At 38.7% G+C, this 21,984-nt stretch overlaps 1 protein-coding gene across 1 annotated transcript in view; it reads right to left on the bottom strand.

Annotated features, from left to right (window-relative positions):
- The window catches only part of LOC108145946, a 120,230-nt gene that overhangs the window by 61,429 nt on the left and 36,817 nt on the right, over positions 1-21,984 (bottom strand). Inside the window, exon 3 of the mRNA XM_017271654.1 lies at positions 11,788-11,838. The gene's annotated coding sequence lies outside the window, so the exon portion shown is untranslated. The remainder of the gene's footprint in view (positions 1-11,787; positions 11,839-21,984) is intronic.

The raw sequence follows: 21,984 nt of genomic DNA, 5'->3' as shown, positions 1-21,984 counted from the left end.
CAAACAGGTAATACTCAACTTTTCACAGCCTCCTTCAAAAGAAATCCACTTAAATACCTTGGCTACTAACTCCCTCACTGAAAACGCATTCAAATAGTTGACTCTTAACCTCCTTCACTCAATTTCCCCACAAGTAGCTTTCGAAGCATACACTTGCTTGATATGTCAAATGTTTTCCGTAATTCGAGGCATTAGCAATTACCATTTTGCCTTCAGCCTTTTTGGCTCTCGACTAAGGGGTTTCACTAAGTTTCGCCAGTCTGTCTCTATTTCTCCGTAAATTAAGAGACTTTACCTAGCTCATGAGACACACAAAAGTCGCAAAAATCTCGCATAATTAAGCGACAGTTCAGGAACTGAACTAAAACCGAAATGCAAAATGGAAAAGATTCAAACACAGAACGGTGAAACAGCCCCAAGACGATGATTGCATAATTCTGTCTAAGATGCAGCCACGCTAATGGCAGATCCAGAATGCAACTCCGCAGAGATACTCCAGCACACACACATCAGTGGGAAGTGAAATCAAATGAACTAAGCCGCAACTTGTAAGGTGAGTCGACTCCGAAGTCAAGGAACCCATAAGCGTTGACAATATGCTGGGCCGAAGGGACGGGACACAGTGCTCAAATGCCAGCGACATGCTAATTATGCTATATTTATGTGAAAAGCACAAAACACAGAGCCCGGAACTGTCTTTTTCTCGAATGAGAGTCTTTACACGGCGGAAAAGCGTTGAAAAATCAACAATTTATAGCAGTTGTCGATAGAAATGGTTTTGGGAAGTCAGTAAACTATATCAGTAAACTTTGAGCAATACCAATCTTATTATTATGAAAAAAATGTCTTGTTAGAGATAGAATTTTGAATACCTCAAACAATACTGGTCCTGTTATACTCGAAATATCTTTGTTTTGTGTATAATGATGTTAACTCATTAAACTAAAATTTTCTTATTCTTTTTTCCTCCCAGTGCATGTGTGCCGAAGTGCATTGGAGTGCATATGAGGAGCACATTTGGCTCTGCGGCAAACTTTTGCCTGACATTTGCCGTTGCCGTTGCCGTTGCCATTGCCAACGAGAACAGAACGCTCCAGCTGCAACGTTCCCTTGTCGACTTTGACAAGAAGGCGGCCCATCAGGGCCATTATCATGCGCCTCATCAGCGCCGTCGTCTAACGCCAAAGTCATTAAACTCGCGCCGCAGCTTCAAGTCGGAATCTCCAACTCCCGGGCCAACTGCTGGCCCAAACCCAAGCCCAAACCCATGCCAAACCAAAGCCAAAGCGCGGCTAACGACTAATTTGCGCATATGACAGGGCGACATGCGAGTCGCTTTCCATGGGCCCAGTCTTTTTAGCCATTACAGCTCTCGGTTTGTGGCCCTCGGTTAAAGACTGGCCTGCAATGTCAACGATTGGCAGCTCTCGTTCGCCGGTTCGACGACTGACTGGCTGGCTGGGATAGCAATGTGCGTTGGTTTCCCATCCGACGCAGCTCTTCAGTTTACAGATTTCCCATCTCGCCTTTGGCCGGGATTGACTTTAAGCGCCCATAAATGGCAACCAACCAGGCCCATGACACGTTTATGTGCTTTAGATGATAAGAAATGTGCAGGCCAAAAACAAGGAGAAAAAAAGCGAACGAACGATTGCACTTTAAAGCAGGCTAAAATGCTGGCGCCCGCGGCGTATGAACAACAAACGAGGCGTTGGACCAAACAAATCGTTCAATTTGTTGCAAGTTTCATTCTTTTTTTTTTTTTTGTTTTCTTTCCTAATATATGCACACCCCCATCAGCGGTTATTCACTTTTGCCTAACTAAATAATATAGCACGCAACGGGGAAAATGTTAAGTCATCCAGGGCAGGTGGAAATTGCCGAGCAATCACGTGTCAGGTTGCATTTTGTGGGCGGAGCAAATGCCAAAGGGTTGTTGCGACAGGTGAAACTCATGAGTTAAGGGCATTCAAATGGATGAACAGGCGCTGAAATAATGGGGAAACTATAAGCCCTAAATAAATATCAGTCAGTCAGTCTATAAAACAGTGTTGATATATGAAATATCTATTATAAGCGGATCAAAGGCTTAAAGCTAACCCTTGTTACAAATGCATTAAAATTATGCATAAAAATAATTATCTAGTTGTGCCTAAAACAGTGATGAGATTAAATAATAACTTTGTTGCATCTTAAACAGTGATGAGATTAAAAAAATGTATGCTGTCAAAAACAGAAAATAAATGAAATATTTACAACCTGTATGGAAGTTTATTGAAATCATAATTATTGAACTGAACACATATTTGTACAATAAAAAGCCTATTTGTATCCCGTTAGTGCTAATGCACACCATAACACAAACTTCTTTTTTATACTTAATCTTTTGATCAATTTTAAAAGCATAGAAATTAAGACATTTTTTATTTTGAAGGGCATTTTAGAAATTAATAATGAATACCAATAATTATTGGTGTTAACTTATAAGTAAACCCCATTTCAATTACAACATTTTACGCACAGATTTTAATTAACTAATGAGTTCGCCTTCGTGACCACAGCACTTTTGTGCTTCAATCGAGTGTCATTAACACCTTAAAGTTCTCCCCTGTACTATACTTGTGTGTTCAGTCCACGAAACGCACTTGACTCCCAATCTCCAGTTGGCCCAAACGTCAGGGCCTAAACACAGGGCTGACAATGGATTTAGGTGGCGAACGCGGCGGAAAAGCGGGTGGGAAATAGAGGGATGCACCTCCAGGGCAGCACTCTAATTAAACACGACAGTGAAAATGTGCTCGCGCTGCCATTGACACGTGTGCCCAACAGCAACAACAACAAGAACAACAACAATATCGAAGGCCCAAGCAACACCAACAATAGGAAAATCAACAATGGCCAATGTCCAGGCGGATGCAGTGCAGCCGATAGGCCGTTAACTCGTACAAATGCACTGAAAAATATATATTCTCATCGATTTCTTTTAATTTCTTGATGAAACAAAAAAGATTGATTGTCTTGAATGTTTAAATCAATTTAAACTAATGATTTATGAGGCCTAAATTCTTAAATAAATATATAGTTAAAGAACAATCATTTAAAAAGAAAAACAAATAAAATAAATCATTAATGAAACAAATTCTATATAACTGTTATGTTCTTAACTTTCTTAAAGTTCAATTGAATAAAATTTGTGAAATATTTTTTATTTTAATCTCTTTTATTTAACTTTTAATTTTCTTAAATACTTTTTTGGTATATTATGTAGGCTATCATTTATGGTTTTATTCTAAATAAATAATTAAATCTGTTCAAAAACCTTTGTTTTTTCTGTGGCCCTACCGATGCTGTGGGAATATCCTGCATTAAATCGATTTCAGAAACAAATTTAACTTTTGCACTGTGTAAATATGTGAGCATCGACGGGCGATTCCTCCTGATTTTCCGTTTGCCAACAGTTGCCGTGACCCTGTGACCCTTTCCTTCCCCTTTCCGCCCCCATTTACCAACACATTCACAGAGATTCACGCACGTGATTTATGTGCGTGGGTGCGGATTTTAACGCGACGACAATGCCAAGGAACTGCCACGCCCCTCCCAATTTGGTGCCTGTGCCCGGGACCAAACAAGCTGATGGCAACTTTATTGAAAATCGCATATTTTATGTGGCCATGTGGACGCTGGGCACCAGACTTTCCCGGCCGGGCAATTCAATCAGGATATAATTTTATGCGTAACTTAAACACGCAGGATATGTTAATATTGCGGCACACACACACACACCCGCACACGCACAAAAAAGATACGGGGCACAGGAAAAATTGTTGCACTTTACGCTCGAAATAACAAAATACTATATGTGTAAGTAACGCGGTGAGCGTGTGTTTGTTTGCGTGATTAATTAATTGTGTTTAAAGGATAATTGCCTCTAGCTTTCATTTGATTAAATTTCATTCTGTGTGGGCGTGTGTGCATGTGCGTGTTTGTGTGCGACAGGGAAAGAGCAGGTGAGAGCAACAGAGACCGAGGCAGCGGAATAATAAACCTCAGGTCAATGCTCAGGCAGCTGGCTTCCTGGATAGATTACGCACAGATCAACCCTCACCACCTTTCGCATTCAATTTTAAACGCAGTTCGAAGGACCACAATTATTTAAGCGCACAAAAGTAGGCAGCACATTATGGAAATTCAACATCCTTTGGGGAATGAAAGGGATATGAGTGAACTGCCAAGAGGGACTACAGTAAACTCATTCAAGTGATTCGAAATCAATATCGTTATAACATTTGAAAAAGGGTTAAGGTTCGATATAATTTTTATTAGTTTTCGTCTCAAAAAACAATTCTTTTTTGGTTGGTGTTATTGATTATTTGTGCGACAGGAAATGTATTTATTAACAGAAAAAAAGAAAGTAAACAATGGATTTATTAAAATGACTAAGCTATATAGTTAATTAACTTTCTTATTTTCAATGAAAAAAACCTTTTAAAACATGACTGTGCTAGAAAGTTATAAAGTTTCATTTAAAAAAAAACATGTCCAAATAATCATAATAAATGCTGCCTAGAAATATTTCCCAAGCGTGTTCTCACTTTATAAACTTAAACACATTAAACTTTTAACATCTAAAAAAATTATAATTTCAACCAATAAGTGCAGTTACTCCACGTTTTAACAATTCATCTTAGAAGCCACAATCAATTAGCTGATTTTTTGTGAACCGTATTCCATTTGGTTGGCTTTTAACAACATTTAAGTAATTGATTAATTGCATTCAGTGTTCGTCAATTATGACCACAATTTAAGTAAAACTTTTTTCCCCACTCGCAAACTTTTTTGCGACTTTTTGAATATTATTAATTTGCCGTACAATTTTATGCGAGAGCTAAATTGCAAATTGAATTAGCTATTTTTGTTACGTGACTCGTGACTGGTGACTACTGACTACCAACTACCGACTTGTGGCATGATGCTTTAATTATGACAATTTTTTGTTCGCCTCCAAGATAGATTTGTTCGTTAACACGCCAAGAAGTTGACGTGTCAACTGTCTGCTTTTCGTTTATATATATATAAATTTGTTCATAATATATATTCAGGAGCTGAGCGTGCCACTTCCTGTTCCTGCATAATCGATGTCAGTCGCCAACTTTTATTATTTTTTTTTTGGCCAACAATCTCACACGCACAGGGACCAGCAGCACCGGCAGCCAACGGACAACAAGAAAAACAATATTAATAACAAATTTAACCAAGAGCAGGCCGAGCACCCGGCCAAAAAGTTTTGTGAAACAAAATATACGTAAATCTCTTTAGTTGGCTCATAATTATGACATTAAGCGGCGATGCGGCTTGAATTTTAATTGGCATTCCGTGCGTTTTCTATTTATTATGGCTCTGCCGTTTCTTCTCCGCTTGTTATTATGTTTATTAATAAATAATTTCCAGCTTGTCGACGGGGCTATTGCCAATTTGTGGCCATTCAACGAGATTCCCATTTATGGCCGCAGTTCGACATGTGTTTTTGGCCATAATCGTTAACAATTGTGGCTTGTCACAAGCGGATTGAAGGGAATATGGTTAATGTGGGCCAAAGCGAAGATGGAAAACTGTTTTTTTGGGCTCTTAATTGGTTTATTTGCAAGCTGTAAAGTCAGATACAATTTAAACAAAGAACAAGCCATCTTATTACCATTTTTTTGGTTGGGAGTGGAAAAGATTACCATAAAGACTTCCCATCTTACCCGTGACCCTAATCGATTTGGTTGCATAAGATGGACATGTAAATTAAGGTTAACGCTAATTGACATTTCGATTTGCACATAAAAACTTTGAGTCCGGGATCCGAAAACAAACTGCGGGCAAATCCAAATCCAACGTCTTCGCCTCACTCTTGTTTATGGCCACATGAAAATTAAATTAAATCTGCGTGAAAATACGGTTACTTGGATGTTTGTTTTGGCAGTTTGGTTTGGTTGTTTGCTTTTTTTTGAGCAGTTTGTTTGCCCTTCACACGCTTGAACTTTGAATGCGAGCGCCAGACATAAAAAAAGCAGTTTCCAACAGACAATCGGGAGCATTGAAGTAACAACAAATGAAATTGGTAACAACATCATTTGCCATTTCCGTGCGATTGTCTTGCAGTTGCCACTACCACTACCACTGCCTCTGCCTTTTGAACGATAACAATCTGAGCCAAAATGTTGCAATGCCAAGCAGTTACAGCAGCAGAGCAACTATGCAAACAACGCATACACAGCGACAACGGCTGAATAAAGTTATTAGCGCATTTAACTGTGGCAGCGGACGTGGCACACTCGTGCATTGTTCACTCTGGCCAACAACTGTGAATGCAATTTCCATTTTAATTACCTCCAAAAGGCAGCAGCAACGACACAAACAACATCAGCCAGCCGAAAGGCAGACGCTCGGCAGACAAGCAAAAGCAAATCGACGGCGGCAGTGGCGCATGCGTCGTGATGCATAGCAAAGGCGGCAACACGAGTATCAGCACGGCAGCAACACCAGCAACACAGCAGCAGCTTTGTCCAACAATGGACAAAAACAACGCAGCAACAACACAACACAACGGCAGAAATTAGTCACACATTTCGTGCATCGTTTAAAATACAAATGCACAAGGCGAGGCTTACTTTAAAAGTTATGCACTTATATATTTAAGCAAAAAGAGGCTCAATTAGTTAGTTTCATAATTTATTAAAATTATGTTTAATAATATTTTGATATCAAAGTGTAATTTATTGGCATCCTCGTACAGAACAGGTAAATACCATCAATTATTAACTGCGAATTTTACAAGTTTCTTAAAAAAAACATGATTTAATGTTAGTAAAAAAAACTTTTAGGTTGGCAGATAATATACGATTACTTATTTGCTTAATAATTATGAATAATTGGGTATTAAGACTTACTTATTTCATAAGTAACAAATTAAAGAAGAGGTTTCTAGTGCAATTTAATGTTTAATGTTTGCCATGAAACTTAATATATATTTATTTTATATGAGACATTTTTTGAATTTTCAATAATATATGTACAACATTTCTTCTGTTAATGTTTGACATGGAAATTCGTAACTTAGAGATTTTCATTTAGTTCATTTCAAACAAGTTCGGAAAACTCCTCAATCCACTCACTTAAAGCTGCTTCACAACTCGTAGTCGTTTGCTGGTGCCATTAAAAATGCGAATAAAAATTCGACTTGTTGTTGGTCGGTTATCACTATATCGTACGAATACGAGTGTTATATATATATATAGCTGGAGACAAGTGTCGCTCGCTACCTTTTGCTCGGTTCACTTTTTGTGTGCATTTTCTGCATAAATATTTCAACACTTTCGCTTTTGTTTTGTGTCACACACACACACCGAGTGGGGGGAAAATTGTTTTAATTATTCCCAACGTAACCCCACCGCCACCGCCTTCTCCTCATCGTCGCAGAAAATGCTGTGCATTTTAATTGCATTTTTATTTAATTTTACCTTTGCTGCATCTAATTTGTCGTCATCTTGCATTGTTCGCCTTATTGTTGTTATTTTGTAATCAGTTTTTTTCGCTACTGTTTGCGTTTCGGGCTTTTGTTTTGCCTTCTCGATGTCGTGTTAACCGCTTCCCACGCACTTTGCAGACATTTCTGTTGATTTTTTCTGTATTTGGCTGTCGTCGTGCGATCGTTTGCGTAATTTTGAAACGCAAGACCAAAACAAATCATGAAAACAATTTCGTCACAGTTGACACCATTGTCTGCGAATGAACGTCATCATCAGAGTTTATTTTTTGTCAGCCAGAGAATTAATGCAAATTTTCATAATTACTGCTGTGTACATAACACTTTATGTCATTCGTTTAAGTTCATTGCACGTTAATTTATGCAAGCCGGTGATTTTTCGGTTTCGTGTTAGATTAAATGTTTGCAAGTAGTATTATGGGTATTTTGTGTTCTAAATAATATTTAATCAGCGACATATTGACTTATTTATGGGCTTAGCTTTGCAAATTAAATCTGTCATTCAGAAAATCAATGTAATATAAAATAATACTCTGTGGAAAATTATGTTATATTCGCATGACTGTTTGTTTTGTACCTGCAGCTAATATTTCGCCAAGACTGGATAAAAAGTAGGTCGTTGTTTATCTAAGTATCTTTCCGCTTAACGATTTCGCAGCAAACTAGATCAATGATTGAAGGAAACATTAGCTAAATTTATCTGTTGCTATTTATTACACTCTGCCGAGCGTCTTTAAAGTCCACCAATCTCGGCCAAATCAACTTCCGCTGCGTCTGCGCAATTCTAGTGACCCAATTTTGAACGGATTTCCAAATCCATTCATTGTTAACCCGATTCGCTGATGTCTGCTTATTTATGACCGCCTCTAGTTTTTGTACTGTGGGCGTAGCGATTGATTTACATACAAAAAATTTCAGTTCGCTCGACTTCTGACTTCTTTTGTGCCCCGTTTTTTTCCTGCGGTCATATTTCTTTAAGCAGCTTAAATTTGCATTTTAAAATCGTTTAGATTACCATTTCAGATCAAAGATCGTTTTGGCTAACAATTTCAATACTTGTCGGCTTACACAATCCACTGGCCTCTGTGCCAGCAAACATAATATGCAAAAATTTCACACACCAACTGGTAATTAATAAGAGCCCAAACAAAAAGCGGAGCGCTGCCAGGCTATATAATAAATTAATTACGACCACGATATCAAAGCGAAAGGCGCCGAAAGCTCAAAATTGAGAATCAGCCAACTTGGCACTTGGAAAAAGAAGGGGTAATTTGCAAACAGAGCTATTTAAGGTATTTGTTAAGAATGGAAACGAAATAATTTGACTAAAATGCTTAAATATTAAAATCTCTTGTTATTTTTTTTGTTAACATTTTGGAATTGGGAATCACTATTTTTAGCCACTTCAAAGGTTGCTGCTTCACAGTTTTCATCTTTAAAAAATTCGTCATAAGAGAGTTACTAGTTGAGAACACATTCCTCAAATGGTCATGGCAAATATCAAAAGATACTTTACCATTTTTAAATATTTTCCAGTTAATACGATTACTGAAGCTTTGGCATTTTTTATTTGTGAGTGTAAGACCCGCGAATGCTCAGAACATTTTCGCCCCCACACTCTTTTTCCAATGGCCCTGGAAGTAACAGTAACAAATAATTAGCTTGTAAACTAAAAGTCATCATTAATAATGATTACCACTGGGGGATCTGGTGGGTTCTCGCCACCAATACATCTCAGAAAAGCCCACCTCCCTCAGCCCCTTTTCGCTTATGTTGTGTGGGTGTCTGATGGCAGATGCCGGCATAAACGTCAACATAATTAAGTGAGCGACTTCTTCGGGCATCGCCATCGACTTTTTCTACTCGGCTGCGATTTATTTCGCATTAACGTTAAATATTGCTTCCTAATTAACCACGGCCCGCTAGCCACATGCAAACAGTCAGTGGGTGTTTTGGGGAAATGCGGGAGGATCCCGAAAAAGACGCCATAATGACGCCTGATATACTTATTATATATATATGTATATATATAAAAGCTTGTAGGTATCGAGTTTTGCCCTCGATGATGAGCAGGATGATGATGCGTCAATTTTGCGGCAGTTAATTAGTAGCCGGCGAAATAGAAAAAACCACGCGCTTAGCGTTTACAGTTACTGTCAAAAGTTCTTGGCCAAACTCAAGCCTAAAGTTCTAACTACGATTTGGCGTGACGCATTACAGTTAAACTGATTTCGGATTGCTACATTTTTGGGTTCTGTGGTCATCAGAAAGTTGTTTTTTTGACTCCTATATCTCTGATTGGTGGCTAATGAGTACGAGAAACATTATGAGTAATTTTACTGGTGAAACTAAAGGAAGTCATGCTACGTAACTATTATTATCAACTAAATATGGTTTAAATTCAGGAAGAACAAGGAAAAAAAAAATCAGAAAAGAAAATACAGCACGGAAAAATCCATTCAAATCCACAGTATTTATATGTAAGGAATCATAAATTTTTCGGTAATTTTCTTATTTCAAATGTTTTCTTATATCAAAATGAAGTCAATAAAATTGTAATAATAAAACCAAATCTCTCATATTTTTTCAAACAAAAGGCACTTATTAGCTACTGACTTTTCCTTAGTATTAACATATAAATAAACTTAATTTAGCCAACAAACTATAAAAGAAGACAGCCTAAGCTTATTTGGTGGCATTGAAATCGAATTAGAATCAATCGTTCGTCTCCACTAAGTAGAGCATATAAAGTCGTCAGCAGGAAGGCACTTTATTTAAGGACCATGCCCGCTTTAAGCTTGCCCACTCAACTTTCGCCCCCAAGTCGGAGCCATAAAGTATAGCGACAATGCTCTTAGCCCGACTTTGGGTGCGATAAAAATTGATATATAATGGATTATCATTTATTACACACACGATTACGCCCACACACACACACACACACATACACACACGCACGGAAGAGATGATGACGATGTCCTTGCCAGCTTCTTTCGAAGGATATGCATATTGTTTACTTTATTTTTCTGGCCACTTTTCGTCCATTTTTTTTTTGTGCGGCGTACATTTTAATGAGCCTTGGCACCCGCACGCTGCCAATTTGCATGTGCAGTCGCGACGTCCGCTCATATGGTTTCTCGACCCACCGAGCAGAGCAGGCAAACAAAGAAGCGAATAAATAATCGCACAAAGCATTGCCGGCCATAAATATCGGTGGCCAAGGGGGCTGAAACACGGCTGAAGATGCTGCTGCAACAGCGGCGACGATGGCGCGATGGAGGTGCAATTTCCCTGCAGCATGAGTCGACAATAAAGCGCCTTAATAAAGGCAGCAGCCACGTCTGCAGTAGCGAAATATACCAGCGGCTAGAGTTGCCAAATCATTCATCAGGAGCTTTCAAAAGTAGCTAAATTTGTATTTAAAACTATAACCGTGTCTCACAAATTTAAAAAAAAAATATTTTGGGGATTCCAGGACACGTCTAAAAACTGGCAAATTTTAAATGGCATTTCTGTATATCTGGTAAGCATATATATAACCATGATTTAAAAGTCTGAAAGTTTGTAGTACAAATTTATTCTTTGTTCAAAGTATATTATCGAACACTTTATTTGAGTCTGAACAATTTATTAATATGTCTATAAGAAAATGCACATATTATTATAAACATGTCAAGCTCAAATCACTCATAAACTTTGTAGTACATATGCAATGAAATATTGATAATTTTATTTTAATAAACATTTTTTTAATTATTATTAAATAACTAGCATTTGTAGGAAACTACAATATTTAAGCTGCTTTAAATCGAAGGGCTATGCCCGAAATCTTAAGAAGCTTACAAATTGAGAAGTTTTTCTTAACTTCCTTTCAAAAAAACATATTTTTTTTATTTGAAAACTAGCCAACTGTCCAACACTTTTGGCAACACCAAGCAGCCAAGTAGCAACAACAACAATAAACAAGACGCGCAGCAATTTCACTGACTACTGAGAACTTTACGTACTGTGACGAGGACCCAGTCGCAAGTCCCACTCCGGTTGCTCCTACTCCTGCTCCAACGCCCCCGAATCCCTTCCATCTTCTTGGCCAATCCCTCCCATTTGGACCTTCTTGCACCGTGTGCACTGAACGAAAATTGCGCCGCTCAACGCATGTTGCGCACGCTAATGGGGCGTATGCGTAATGGGCGCGTTTATTAAAACTTAAAGAGGCGTGGCCGGACTCATTACCAGCGGATGCAAGGGACTACGCTTACCTTCCAGGGGAAAATGCCGCGGAGTGAGTTCCAATTCTATTCGTTGGGTACCTGAAATGGAGGAAAAGAGGAGTTTGCCTTTAGTTGGGATTGTTAACGAACAATATTTCACTACAATGTCAATAAATGGGTAAAAAAAGTTTAAAATATTTTTGGAACCAAAATATAGAGGCAGTTTGTTAAAGATAATTGTAAATTTATTAATATGTAAGAATATAAGTTTGAATCCTAATTAACTTTATAATATTTGAATATGTTTTAATATGCAATAAAATAGTTTAATATATCTAAGCCAAAGTATCTAAAAAAGAGATTTATTAAGTTACTTTACCTTTTTCAAAAGTGTCACAATTCTTAGCTCTTAAAATTAAAAAATCAATATAAATTAATTTATATCAATTTTTCCTACGAAAATACCATTAATGCATTTAAAAGTTAATTTCTCTATAAAATAAATATATGCAGACTTCTGACCTTGCTTAATTTGTTCAGTGCCGAATTCGCTCCTGCTCGTGTCTGTTGTTATTATATTATTGCTGCTGCTCTCTGGCCTGCCCCTTGTTGCCTTCATTTATATTACCCTGGCCTCAGTGTCGCCACTCCGCCTGCATTTCCCGCCGCTTTCCCGCGATTTTCCCAGCCCAGTTTCCTTGGCTCGGGCGCTTTCATTCATTCGCCTCACGCTGCGCACTCATTTACCCTTTAACCGAAACGTTCGCCCCCTTTTTTGCATATCATTTGCGCGCATCTTGTTCGCCCCTTTCCCCCTCCCCCTTTTCGCTCGACGCCCCTGCGAAATGGCCCCCCTTTAAGTGCATTACAATGAACTACGCTGGAGCCCCTGCATCCACCCCGTCGTGACTCGTAAATAAGTTTTATTGTGTTTGTGTGCCCACGCCCCCGAAAATAGCCCCCCCCTTCCTCAGGACCACCGTCACCTATCAAAAGCCCCCCTCTTCACCCCCTTTTCAGGTCCAGCAACGATGCAAGTTATCGCTTCCTTTTGTTTTTGTTTCTCGCTTTTCCATTTTTTGATAATTTAGCCAGCTTGCGCTACCCAACGAAGTTGTCTAAATTGCTGGCATACATTCTGCAGCTAATACACATGGGCAAAAAATTGGAAACATTTAATAAACAGATATCCCTTTTTTTAAGTTAACAAATACATATTTTTTTCAAATATTTATGCATTTTCCTTTATGAAATATTAATAGAATAAAATTGTATTTCACAAATTATAAGTGAAACATAGGCATTAATAAATATTTTTCATATTAAATTTCAATGTGTAATTTTTTTTTATCAATTTAAAAATTATTCAATATACTTCTAATATTTAAGTAAATATTAAATATGTTCTACACTTTTTTTAAAAATAAAACAGTAACCATTTGATTTCGTAGATAGTTTGTAGCCAATTTTGTTAATTTTTCTCAGTATATTGCTGCTGCCCACTGTGTTGCAGTTGCCACCGCTGATGTTGCTGCTATTTCTGGTGTTGGTATTGCTATTGCTATTGCTGCTGCCGTTGCTTTTGTCTAGGTCCCAGGCAAATGACTACAAGAGTGGGCTTAGCAGGGACTCGAGCCGAGGACTGCCGACCCAGCCATCGCCGCTGAATTATGGCATTCCTAATATGGGCTATAGCTGTTGCTGTCCCGTCCCCCACCCCCTTGACCCCCCTTGATTCCCCTCATTGCACCTCCACTGTTGTTGCTGTTGCATATTTAAGAGCGAATTGGCACAATTGTTGCGCGTTTTATTGTTTTGGGAATAAGTGCGGATTTATAGAAAATTTTCAGTTTTCCCCGGACTGCCGCTGGCTAAGCGTGCCCCTCGAGGGATTTTTGAATTGCTGTTGCTCTTGTTTTTTGCGCCCGAAAACCAAGAATAATATGCAGCTATATTTTTAAGTGCAACTCTCAGCAGTTTTGGCCATCGGGGGAGTGGGCAACTAAGGAATATTAAAAGAGGCAGAGACCAAAGCGAGATAGACTTCGACAGCAGCACATGACATGAACTCAATTACGGACTACCATGGTCTATTACTACTCCCACAAAAAAAAAACAAAAAGGGGGCGTGCCAGTCGGAGGTACTTGGCTAAGAGTCCACAAATTACAAATGCCGCTCTGCATGTAAATGTGCACTTTTCTGGCCCCAGCATCAAAATTAATATACACCAGTGTGGCCAGGAAGTGCAAGGAAGATAGCATAGATGGCAGTGGCAACCACAGAAAGAGACAGCTGGCTGGCTAAAGAAAGAGAGGGGGCTATACGGCAGAGCCCAGAGAGATGGTGCAATAATAACAATGAAAATGCACAGAATGCGCCTTATATAAACGACAACAAATTGCCCATTTGGCACAGAAGCCGACGATGATGATGACGGTCCAAGGTTCGTTAGCAAAACCAAGTGAGTAGTGAGTAGTGAATAGTGAGCAGTGAGTAGTGAACAGTGAACAGTGAGTGGGGGATATGGCGCGCAGGCAACTCTGGCAGAGAGGGCAAAGCAAACCCGTGACATGGTAGACATTAATTGGCTGCCATGTCATTCTGTTTATGGACAGGACTTGGCCCGGCCCCGTTCTATTCTATTTTGTTCGGTTCGTTTCGTTTCGGTTCTGTTCTCCTCTGTCAGCGCCAGGCAATTGGGATCGGTACATTAGCGTTGAACGCGGCCAGGACGGCAATATTGATTATTAGGAGTGCAGTCGCGGATGGTAATTTCCAAGATAAAGAATTTAAAGAAAACAGACTCTACACAATAGCGTTTATCTTTATAAGGAGTATATAAGGAGTAACTTTTCTTGATTTGTACAACAAGAACCTTTTTAAGTTTTGTGCGAGTATTTGTTGCTTCAATTAGTCATCAATTAATATTGTATCAATGCTTTAGAGAAGTTAACGATTCACGTAACAAGCTTTAACTTTATTACAAACAGATTATAAATTTAAACTTTGTTATTGCTTAATAAAAGTAAACGATTGGCACAACAAGCGTACAAGTACAAAATAAATAATTAAAAATGGTAATAGGAAAAAAGGCTTTTACTTAAATGAAAACATAAATGAAAACCAATAAGATAGGTATTTTAAAAATTGTAATCTTTTGCTTCACATTTTTTACTGAAACAAAAAAAGATGACTGAAAAAATCTGCTTATAAAATATTTGCGGTTTGTAAGCGTGCCTTTACAAAAATTTCATTATTTAGTTTAGTATTTTATACATAAGCCTTCAATAAATAATTAATGGAAGTACAAAAACTGTCAAAAGAATTTAATATTTATTGACAGAATCCTTGTAAAGGACAGATGCACTAATGCATATATTACCTCCAACCCTTTTACTTTTTATGACCCTCTTTGCGTATCAATTAAAAGTAATACCATTCCATTCGTTAATTGTTTTTCCATCAATCAAAATTGAGGCTAACCCCTGCCTGTCCGGATTGATGACCCCAAAAAGCCGATTCGGATGCAGTAACAAGCGTAAAGGAGGTAGTCATGTCAGCTGTCCAGGCAGCATTACGCATACGCCACATGGGACGGCAAAAGGGATGGCGAAGGACGACGGTGTGTGGTTGTCAGGTAGCCAACAGACTCTGACTCTGACTATGACTCTGGTTTTGGTTCTCCAGCTAGACAGCCGTATTATTAACGCAGTTGCTGCTGCTGCTACTGCTGCTGCTGCTGCTGGCATTTGCAATTTTACGCCGCGCATGTGCCACTTACGTGTTTGGCTGCCACAAAACTCCGCTTGGCATGGCTGACTCGACTAAGCTCCTATCATGTTCAAGTGCTTGGCCCCAAAAACACAAAAACAGAGACTCTAACCAAGAAAGAAACAGCGTGGCAAAATGCATAGGGCTTCTGATGTTGCTGCTGTTGATGTTGCTGCTGCTGTTGCTGCTGTTGCTGCTGTTGCTGCTGCATTTCCACTCGAGCTAACCCATGGTGTCACATTCGTCGACGCCAGTCAGTCAGTCATAGTCACCGACTGGCTGTGTGTTGCAATTCTTGTGGTATTTGTGGCATAAAATAAAACCTAAATGAGCAATAGCAAAAGCAAAAGCAAATGCAACTGCAACACCACCGCGATGCCACAATCTCATTTCGCAGACGTCGTATTGAATTCAATGCATTTTCCGTACGACACCTTGAGGTGTTCATTTTCATGCCAGAAGAAAATGCGCTTAATTATGCGCCGAGGCAAAGCGATTCTTTTATTTGCACATATATTTTGTTTCATGTTTTGGAGGCCGTAACTTGCAATTGGAGCGCGCTGCAAGGCTAAATTCTGCAATTGCAACAGAATCGCAATGGCTTGGAAAAGTTATACGGCCAAACAAAAATATGAAGAGAGCGATAACTTGAAGAGTTATTGCCAGAGACAGGAGCAGTCAACAAAAAATGGGAATCTCTGCAGAAATATGAATGAATACTTTATTGAATATTGTGCGACGTATGCAAAATGATGGCCGGCATTGCTGCTGTTGCCCGTTTGCTGGTAAACCGAAGACCGCAACTGACAGGAAACCATTTAAACTGACCTCAAATGACAACGGCAGCGACAGCCGGCCATCCAGACTCCCAGTTCCAGACTCACAACAGACCCATTCCCATTTCCATTTCCATTCCCTTTCCCGGAAAATACATGCGAAATGCAAAATGCAATGCCAGCGATGGTAAGGGGGCCACAAAAAATAAACCCAACCCAGCCCAATCCAACCCAAAACCGTGGCACTCCATAGATGGACAATGCTCTGGGGCTGGGAAATAAAAACGAGGTAGCGAAGGAAAGAAACGACCAAAATGGTAGCTAGCCACAAACAAATTGGCAGCAATTTGAGGACCCAACAAAAGGCGACAAAAGCCCCGCCGAATGTTGTTGTAAGCTGCTGCTGCTGCTGCTGCTGCAGGACAGGACAAAAAAGGACAGGACAGCCGGATGGCAGGACTTTCGCGGATTGTGTGACTCAACATCCCGGAAAAACCAACAGGAGCTGCAACGCTGATGGAATGAAATGAAATATAGAATACAGCTCCACATTTCGATTGATTTATATGCTCGTGACCCATCTACTCCCCCCCCATCCCTCCCATTTTTAGAGGCGGTGGCTGCATTGCAGCTATGCAAATTGCATGGCTCAGTTATAATGCCATTCCCTTGGACAAGACCAGCATCCAGGGTAATCCAATACGCAGCCAGCCACTGCAGAAGCTGATCCAAGGCTAGAGAGCTGGGCAGATGGCTTTTATAAGAAGCGGTAACGTGAAAACTCCGGTAAACGGACATCTTTTGATGGTGGTTGTTTTTATAAGCCTTGTAAAGAGCAGAGTTCTATTCAATGATATCGAAATAAATCAAAATAATATCTACCATTACCATTAAAAATAAGAGAATTTAGCTATCTATCAATTAAATTGACCTGAACGGACAGCTTGTTCTCTTGTAAACTTTTTAGGGAAAAGTTTTTCAATAGTCCAATCTCTTTGTTTTGTAAAATTACAATAAAGTTTGTATTATACGTATTTCTTGCTCTCATGAAAACACAACTGCAAATCGTTAAATTCAGTTAAATAAACTTTAATTCATATATTTCAGTTAAAGTTCACTGATCCAAGATGAATAATTGGCCCTTTGCTTCCTTAAATATTACCGTCGCTGAACGAACCACTTCCGTAACTACCTCTCAGTTGGTAATTTGCCTTAATTTCTCGGCATTTCCCGTTTTTCTTTTCTCTCGAAAATACCCAGAACCTGCTAAGTACCCAAGGCTAGTCGGTATTCTTGGCCCTCTTGGGATCTTCCATCTGCGGGTGGTTTCACTGTTAGCAGCGAGCATCTTGGAGCTGTTTCAGCCTCCATCTCCCAACTTGCCTGTAACTGCAGTCACAAAATGCAATTTTAGCTTTCAATTGCCCGTGGAAACGGAGTGGAACCACCATTTCATGTTGTTTGTGTTGCTGCTGCACTATTTTTCTTTGCCATTTTCATTTTTTCTCGGTTCGGTTTGGGTCATTTTCGTTTGTTGCACTGCATTCGTTTTGCCTTTGCCGCACACAATGGCCACGATAACTTTGCATTACATTAGTGTAAGTCGGTGTGGGAAATGCCCCTCAGTCTCCGCACCCTCGCCGATCAGTGGACAAAGGGAAACTGGTTTCGGTTTCGCTCCTTTTAGCTGTGGCATTTGCAACAATTGCATCAATGGATGCTGCTGCTGTGTTGCTCTTGCTTTTGCTTTTGCTATTTTTATTTATCATTTTTATGGCCAGAAGACAATATCAATACATTGATTTTTCGTATTGTGTGTGGTAGTTTGTTTACGGTCACATATGGGACAGTTAGCGAAAAACAGGCAATCGAAAATATGGGCTAGAGTTTTTTAATGGTTTTTAAACAATTACAAGAGTAATTAAAAAAAAAACTGTCGAAGTGAAAACACATAAGGTTCAATTTAAGAAACCAATACTTTAATGAAAAAGAAATGAAAAAACTATTCCACATTTCAAACAATAAAATTTGTTGTACATTTCTGAATCTAGATTTTCTTATTTATTTACTCCAAATGAAAATACATTTATCAGACAAATAAGCAATCAAGAATATAGATTCACTTAAAGAAATTTGCATTCAAAAATAGCAAGAATAAAAATTAATAAACAAGAAAAAATTCGATTTGGGTGTCAATTAAAATAAATGTTGTTTGCAAAAGAAAAGCTAAAGTTAATCTAAAAATATTAGGCAGAAATTACTTTCTTTGCATGGAATGAAATTCAAACCATGTTGAGTTCTAATGTTTTATCTTTAGATATACATTTCTTTAGGAATGTTTTATTTTTTAAATTGTAAATTCAAGTAGTTCCTTTTTTCAGTGCCTGGAACCCAAAAAATAACAATGTTCATTTCGTTTGGCAGCCATCGAATGGGGAAATTGTGAATGCACTTTGAACTGTTCGACTGCATTCCTTGGCAGATGGAATAACATCAGCTGACAGCTTTATTATCAAATTGCCATGAGCCAGCCATTTGGCTCAATTTACGTCAGGGATCTTCTGCTGCATATCAGTGGTATAGTATAGTGTATTTTGGAGTTGGAGTCTTGGAGTTTTGGAGGAAGTGGGACCAGGCCAGTAAATAAATCACTTTCGCCGCAAGTATCAATCTCTGACATGTGGCAAAAGTTGAACTGAAACTGAACCTTTTGCAGACGCACAAGAGCAAAAGAGAAAGACTTTGTTCACAATGGGAGAAAGAAAGGAAAGGCAAAATGTCGTCGCCGTTGTCGTGTGACACTGAAATGCGGATACAATAAAAGTTTATTTTGTGTGTGTGTAGGTTTTCCCCACCCCCCATCCCCCTCTCCATTTTTTTACTTCTTTTTTTTTTCTTCCTGTTTGGTAGCTTTTTTGGTCCTTTTTTCATGGTTGACAAGACGCGAGCAGCAGCCAAAGTGCACCCCATGGAGCAATCACTCGGTGCCAGTCGAGCTCCTTGCCGGCAGCAACAGCAAAAGTATTGGTTAGGGCAACAAGGACTCACACGCATTAACGACAGCTGCTCCTCACACACACACACACACACACACACACACACACACACACACACACACACACACACACACTCGCTTACACTCTCCCACACACCCACATCCATAAAAGTTTATTAAATTTACAAGGAACTTTTATGCAGTTACTTTTTGACATGCTTCCTTGTTCACTTTCTTTTCATAAAATTGACAACGACAATGTCTGTGTGTGCGGGTGCGGGTGCAAAGGATTTCAATTTAAATGAACTTGCAGATGAGCATTTTATTTTCTTACACATTCAATAATTTTTGTTTTCAGGTCATATGGAAAATTACAAAAGCCGAGCAGATACATATATGCAAATATGTGTGTGTGTGTTTGCGGACGAAAAAGGCTCAACGGACCAAATGGCATTGAAATACAGCCAACAACTTGTCATATGTCACATTTTGCGGCTGATTTTGCGAATATTTACGTTGTTTATTTTGCGGATTTCAGTGCTGTGGTGAGACCTGAAAAGGGAGTCGCAACTGAAGCTGAAGCTGAAATTGAAACTGAAACCGAACCGAACCTGAGGCCGTTATCTCGTCTCGTGTTCGATCCGCCAACACGTCGTCGTCATCGTCGCCGGTGAAAGGAAGTTGACCTCTAAAGTTTAATGCATTTAAATAAATCTTAAAAAACAGCACATTAAGCGAGACAAAGCTGAAAGCGAAAACAACAAAGTCAAACAAAAAATGTGGGGGGGACTGTTGAAGTGGAGCGGAGTTTGGAGAGGCGTAATGTAAATTAAGAAAATTTAAATTTTTGCATTTTTTAGTCGGCGGCAATTAAACCGAGCGACGCGTGCAGCCTAGCCATAAAAATATTTGCCAAAAGCCGGTTGCCCCGATGACTCAGAACTGGTTCGATCCGATTTTTTGGAATCCAGTCTAAAATTCGCTTTTTATGGTGCCTATATTGGGATTTTTTGTTAAGGGACTTAAAATAATAAAATCTTGACACGTAAAAGTTTTGCTTTTGTGTTGGGAAGGTAGAGTAATATAAATATTGACATTAATTCAATAAAACAGAGCCAAAATTATTGTATAAAATATATATGATTTCGATTTTATATATAAAATTGGAAAACCTTATACAGATGCCTTCAGATAAAGTTAAGAATTTAAAAATATACGTTTATTAAAAATCAATAAGGTGGATTATTATAGAAAGATCATAATAACCCATAAACTATGCAATATGTAAAAAGTAATCTCCCAAAGTGACCCTCATATTTCTAAAAAAAAAAAATCATTAAATCGATCATTAAATTTGGTTATGAGAAAATATTTCCTTTCATTTAGAAACACTATCTAAAAGTCTAACAAATTTTGTAATTTACTGCATTCATAATTGACCTCCAGCTGCACACATGATATTTAATATCCGTTTTTTTTACCGCCCCTGATGAGTAATCGTAGGCGTATTCATAAAGATGTATAATTATATAAACCCTATTTCCCGCCTTTACAATTCAGATTGATTGAGTTTCCTCTGTCATGCTGACGCATACGCATATATGGCCGAGGTCTCGACTATCTATTTCAACGGTGAAACGGAATAAACGGAATAAACGGAAAAAACCGAAAGTGATTTGCATTACAAAACTCAATTAGAGGCGTCAAATAGCCTTGTCCCATAGACTCACATCCGCCCACACAGATGCAAATCCAAAAGCCCGCTCCGCTGAACCCATTGATCAAATTTTGATTGACAAGTCGAGTGGCTGGGCTGTCTTGCTCTATTTTTGGGTTATATTTTTCTTGTGCTCTATTAAGCAAATTCGTTTGGCATTTCATTGATCTTATTGTTGCCATCTGGCAGGCCATAATTGCATCATTAACGACAATTAACGGGGGGGAGGCAAGATGGAGCTCAGACACAAATCCATATTGACAGGTCACCACAGAGAATGAAAATGATAGAGATGTGGGCAATTTGGATTATAAAAAACAAATAATATTTATTTATATTTGCCTCAAAAAGAAAATAATGCTTGTATTTTTATTCACTTAAAAGCGGTTGTGATTGGATCGTCGATGTATAAATATATTTGCCTCAAAAAGAAATTATATTTATATATAAAGCACAAATAAAGCAAGGTAAGAGTGTGAAATATGATACGCGATAAAATCGGTTGTAATGGGTTTGTGAATATATATTTTATTTCCTTCAGTATTGAATATTCAATATATATTCTCACGCGGGCACCTATCTATTATGTATCTTTTCAATCAACTCCGCTCCAATATTCCTGTGGTTGCTATTGAATATCGTCGTTAATTGTGCGCAAAAAATATGAGATACATTTATGGGTTGAGACAGGCCGGCGGATATAGGCACATAACCGTTGTACGATTATGAAATATGAGACTCAAAATGTAATTAGAGCTCTCCTGCAGGTGTTTGGTTTTGTCATTTAAGATTTTGAACTTTGGCTCTGATGTGTCGATCTCAAACGGAAGTGAAAACGGCAAACATTTAAAGCTCCGATGCTCCCACTCGATAAACACAAGATAAACGATTGTGTTTCTTAGGTTTTTGGGTTTTCGCATTCGCATTCGTATCTGTATCTGAATCTGAATGTGAATCTCAGAGCAGACAAGGTCATTCGGCAGCA

Source organism: Drosophila elegans, unplaced genomic scaffold (genome assembly GCF_018152505.1).
Source record: "Drosophila elegans isolate 14027-0461.03 unplaced genomic scaffold, ASM1815250v1 contig_208, whole genome shotgun sequence".
NCBI classification, from domain to species: domain Eukaryota; kingdom Metazoa; phylum Arthropoda; class Insecta; order Diptera; family Drosophilidae; genus Drosophila; species Drosophila elegans.
This window is presented reverse-complemented; position numbering and strand designations above follow the sequence as displayed.